Source organism: Chanos chanos, chromosome 10 (assembly GCF_902362185.1).
Source record: "Chanos chanos chromosome 10, fChaCha1.1, whole genome shotgun sequence".
Taxonomy (NCBI): Eukaryota; Metazoa; Chordata; class Actinopteri; order Gonorynchiformes; family Chanidae; genus Chanos; species Chanos chanos.
The window spans coordinates 19,589,672-19,595,776 of record NC_044504.1 but is presented as its reverse complement, the minus strand read 5'-3'; positions in this window follow the sequence as shown (position 1 = coordinate 19,595,776).

The window sequence follows — 6,105 nt, the reverse complement described above, 5'->3', positions numbered from 1 at the left end:
TCATGCTATTCTATGATTTAATTCCTCATCTATGTCTTGAGTCTAGTTTGTTTTTGCCCTCATGTCATTGTTAAGCTACAGGCTGATTTTTACCCCGTGAGCAGGTGTATTTCTTCAGCCGCTCAGATACCACACTGACACCTCTGTGAAATCCAGCACCGTAAGACCCCGAGGCACATATACCAACCAATGTGTACCAGCCTTCTCAGACAGAGTATTGGCACAATGTCAAAGGTCCAATGTAATCTAATCTCGGCCCAATCTAATCTAAAAATCTTTTGAGTTTTACATAGAAGAGTCACGTTCCCTCAGCAGCACTCCATAGGACAAGTGTGGCCTTGTTACAGGAGACTGGCCTCCTCTACGTTATTTACACCACAGTCCCATAGTGACTGAAACGACAGTGTTCTGCTGAGGTTATTTCACCATCTTGTGTTAGCTCAAACAAATTCTCCCCTCCCATACTTGTTAAACATTTGCACAGCGAACAGTCATACTGTAATTAATCATATATTTCAAAAGCAGTCAAAGACAAAGGACAAATATAGCTTCAAGCAGAAATTGTATAGGCTGAGCTTTTACAAGCTCTGTAGCAATGTTTAACTAATGTGGCATTTTGCCCCATGGTGGTGACAGACTAAATGACAGTTACATTCCTGCTTTCACAGGGACAAATGACAAATATGTTTCTGGTATCATGTAAATTAGACAGTGTTTTCAGACTACAGGGCTTCACTTCCTGCAGTAACTTCCCGTTATGTGACTGGAATGCAAATCATGCACTGTTTTCTTCAGCAATAAGCAATTTTAAGACGGCTATGTAGTTTCAACCTGTGAATGCCAAATTTTAATCAGACTGACAGTTCACATGAAGAAGATTTTCAAGCATTTTAGGAGTTGCTGACTTCTGAGACTACAGACATTGTTGGTACTTGATACCATACCAGATATACCAGATACCATAGATACTACCTGCATAGTTACTGTGGATTCAGACATGCATCAAAGAACTTCAGTTTGATGATGACCAGTGAAGTGACAAAGGATAGGTGGTGGTGGTGATGAAGAACTTGCTTGTGTTGATCAGACTTGATCAAGGTGAAAAAAAGATATCAAAATTGGTCTTTGTTAACACCTCTCCTAAAGGATCCATTGTCACTCTTTATTACCAGTGGTTGCAGCAGAAGATTCTGTGGCCTTCACGGTGGCCAGACAAAGGAAGAGAAATAGGCAGCTGGAGGTATTGTGTTCTATGACCTTGCAGTCAAATAAAGTGCTTCAGAGATGGATGGCAGACCCCCACTATTCAGGCCCTGCAGGAGATGAGTCCACCCCCCACACACACTTTTACTTTTCACTTTGTCTGTATGCAAGCGGTAAAGTCAATTATGGTTAGGTTCCCTCATTCCGTAGAGATTAGTACAAAAGAAAGGCAGATAGAGAATCTGCACTCCATCTGGTAGTGAGAACACTAACGGCTTTGGAAAGACACAAAAGGATTTCAGGTTTATTAAAAGTGGAGGAATTTTTAGGGGCTGTTTAATAATGCCAGTGTAAAGAACTCTGATGTTCACTAACAGTCCATCAGCAATAGCACGAGAGGATGCCAGTATTCTTCATTTCAACTCCTTGGTCAGTCTATTTCAAAAAGACCTGCTCTGATGTCTGTCACACCATTCTCAAATGTTCCCTTAACTTTTACCTTCTCTTTGTTTTAGACTTCAGGATGTGAAGAGCAAGCTTGTATGCTTCTGTGGAGCCCTGTGTTTTCAGCCATGAACAACATACATTCAAACTTCAACAAAATGCATAAATAATCACAAAATGTGCAAATGGTTGAGCATTGTATGTCCAGGACCAGCCCCAGGAAACCCATTAGAACTGAAATGTTAGCAAAGTTCTGCTAAGTCTTTCCAACCGATATTCACAGGGAAAAAAACTCATCTGCCTCTTTCTGACCGCTAACATCTAAGACAAGCAAAAAGGAAACCAGATGCAAATATTATCAAGTGATTGGAGCAATCAAACAGGAATGTCAGAGACTTGAGAGGGAGCTGCTCATTTAGACATCTCTTGGAAGTTTCTGGAACTCATTTGAAAAATTCTGAAGCAAATCAGCTTTCCCACACAGCCTAGATAACATGTAGAATGAAAAATGAGACAGGGGGGAAAAGAGGGGAGTGTTGAAAACAACACTAATTAAAGAATAATTTTGAGAGCCGAAGATGATCACACACGATTGTATCACTGTTTCTGTTTTATTTATTTTTTCCGACGGTGTCAGTCGTAGATGAGACTGATTTACGAATGTAACAGAAATGGAATTTAAGGAATGATGATATTTTAACTATTTCTCACTCACTCATTATCTAAGCTGCTTATCCCAATTAGGGTCACGGGAGTTCACTGATGTACAAAAGAACTACTAACGCAAAGTGTTTACATGTTCCCTCTCATGCTAAAAACACAGGGGCCTTTAATTTTTCCGATCAACCTCATTCATTCATTGTAGTTATAGAGATTCAAGACAAAGCAAACAACAAAGGAAATTTCACAAGAGTTTCTTGTGATAGACATTTTTATCATTTGCATATCTGGATTGCTGCAAATAATTGTATTGTTAACCTATAAAACACTCATGTGGTTAAACCCAAGACAATTCTGCCATTGCCATTTGATATTCCACCTGTATAAGAACCACTTCAAGCAATCAAAAAGTTAGAGAGAGAGCGAAGCTCCAGGCAGGTTTTAAAACCAGATAAAATCTGCCCTTCCTGGACTGAATCAGCAAGCTCTGTCTGCCAAGTCCCCCACACCCAGCTAAGGAATGACTAAGTCCAAACTGTCCGGGAAGAGGTTATGCCTCATAGATTTCAATTTATGCCTCTTTATTCTTACTTGGTGTAATAAACACAGCACATTATTTTGACAACACACAAACTTTTAAGAAGGTGATCTACCAGAGCCAAGGGATCCAGTGAACAATTTTAAATAAATGACTGTAAATTTCCATTATACACCAAAAGGTACAATATAGAAACGACACATAATGGACGAATGTGTTCAAGTTCTGTCAACAAACTATTGGCCACACTAAAACTTCAGAGCAAATGACAGCCCCCATCCCGAACCCTTTCCCTGGAATCATAAAAGCTGGAATGAAAAGACCTTGAAAACCTCTCTTGTCATATCGCCACCCTGTGGCACAGGAAGTACATAGCAGTCTCCAGGAAAATCTGTACAGCTATCATTTTAGCCTGTGACACAGTGATCCATAAGAAGACAAAAATGTTCCCTCATTCGGCTGTGAGGTTATGGGATACTGATGTTATAAAATACAGTATTCTGAGGCTGTGTATTTGACATTAAAAGCTAAATCAGGTCATTCTAACTTCCTAATGTGGCCTTATTCATACCATGAGTGGTGGAAGATGGATGGCTGCATTTCCCATCAGTTCTTTAATGCTAAGCACCAAGTCATCAGTTAAATGCAACTGAAGAAAATCAAACAAAAATGGATGACTTTTTGACAGATCCAGACAGAAAGCATGATTTTTTTTTTAAACTTTATTGTTTAAAGTTGGTACAAAAAACGGTAGATCAGAAACATTCTCCAAGCATTAGGAAACTCCCAAACACACGGACAAAGATGTGGAGGAGATGCCATAGTGGATAAGAACCATGCAAACTGGTTAGCCCAACATATAATGAGAGAGAAGCCCTTTCTCACACGTTCCTCCACTCAGAGAGAAACACAGGGTACCCACAGTGGGCCCACAGTTCAGCTTAGATACATTTAATACTGGTTGACAGTCAACAAAGAAAAAGAAGTGGAGAAAGAGAGAGAGAGAGAGAGAGAGAGAGAGAGAGAGAGAAAGAGAGAGAGAGAGAAAGAGAAAGAGAAAGAGAAAGAGAAAGAGAAAGAGAGAAAGAGATCAGAAGCGGGGCTTTACAAAGTCTGCTCTGTTCTTTTTGGGGGAAGTTGAATGCAGGTCAGGCGGCAAGAGCGGGGCTTTCTCCCTGAGGTGAGTTATGCTGCACCAGGCCTCTGCATCACATTCAGTACAGTGAATGATAACCCTCTGGGACACCCGTACAGTTACATACACAGGGTTTTACACTCACAGGAGCGCGCACACACACGCACGCACGCACGCTCAGACATCTGTATGACACATATTTATACTGTACATACAACTGTATGTTCACTCCATACATTCACATACAATAAGATATATTCCGTGTGTTTAATAGAACACAAATCTACTCCACACTCACACACACACACACACACACACACACACATGGTGTGTTGGAATGAAACAAAGGAATCCAAGTTTGGTGACATAACGGATATTCCCACCACAGTGATAAAGCGACAGACAGTGATTGACAGATGAAAAGCAAACTGCAATTAGCAAAGAAACTTAAATATAGATACTACTCACATCCAAGATTTAACAAGGATACTTGACAACACTTTGTAATACCTAAGATAAATAATGTTTTTATGTGATGTAAGTACTATGTAGTGGAGTGAGTGAAGTTTAAGGCCTAAGAGATCCAGTCAGTGACTGCAGCTCTCATGACCCAAACACTAAAATAAGAGATCAAACAATCCAAACCAAAGGGTTCAGATCATCCATTCACAACGATAACATTTCAAATCATTCAAACTCCAGGACTCAAAACACTCACATCTTCCAAACCTGGAAAAAGGGCTGTAATCATCTAAACACAGGGTGGAAAGGGATTGGGGATAGAGTCACTGGGTTAAGGGTGTAAGTTCTTCAAACTTCAAACTGTATGAAAACTTAGGTGGGAAATAAACTTGTCCAAATTAGCGAGAGCCCTGAGCATGGGCTTCACAGAGCACAGCTGTCTGTGACTGTCTCCGTCGCATCAATATTCAGAAACGGGTCAGAAACGGCAGCATGTGCTGAGCTTAACCAGACTACGGAAGTGTCAGCAGGACAATACTGACTCTGGGGCCTGAGAGGAACCAAGCAAGAGGCCATTATACACACACTCACACACACACTTTCACACACACACACTCACACACAGACGATCAGCAGGGGCTATTATTTTGGCCTTTGCTTAAAGGGAGAGAGGACTGTCAGAGAAGGCCTCTAGGCTTTTTGGAGCTTTCTGAACTGTATGAGAGTAAAGTTGCTATTAATCCTGTTTCTATTGCTATGAGTGAAGTTATGGCAATGACAAGTAAGATATTCAGTGTACCAACACAAACTTGTTACAAAAAACCAGAGCACACTATTGGACAGAAAAGCACAGAGGGACAACTACCCAAAGCTACATAAGTACAATGAAAAGCTGAGTCTCATCAAATGTGTCACAGGAAGAGAGGGAGAAAAAGTTTAAAAAACAAACAAACAATCAAACTTTAACTCCTCAGAACACACTAATAAATTTTATAATTGATTAACATGGTTATTGATTTTTAAATAAAACTATTAACAAGTTATATTTGATTTATGAGGAAAAGATTTAACGGCTCTCTATAAACTAATGTAGTTCGCTTTACTGAAACATGACAACGATCTTTTTTGTCTTAACAGTCTCTTTGTCCATAACGGTAAGCTGCAGACACATTTACATATTCGTAAGTATTGCATCACGGGAGTTGAGTAGAACTGAATGCCATTGCATGTTAGCAAATAAACACTGTTTGTATTTCCAAACAAACAAGCAAAATTTTTCATCCAACAAGGCCTTTCAAAATGAGTGTCCAAACATTTTTTTTTTTAGGATCCTTTTTTTTCCTCCATATTTTTGTTTCACATGAAAATATATACTCTTTGTTTATTTTTCATTCTGGGTAAGAAAAAAAATCACTTGAAAGGTCACTTTAAAAAATCAGAGGAAACCAAAAATAGGTCTGAGAGTCCAGGAAAAAAAAAGCTCATTGTAAGAAGAAACATACGATCAAACCGGAGGAGAGAGAAAGAGCGAGAGAGAGAGCGAGAGAGAGAGAGAGAGAGAGAGAGAGAGAGAGACAGAGAGAGAGCAAGAGGGAGAGAGAGCGAGAGGGAGAGAGAGAGAGAGAGAGACAGAGAGAGAGAGAGAGCGAGAGGGAGAGAGAGA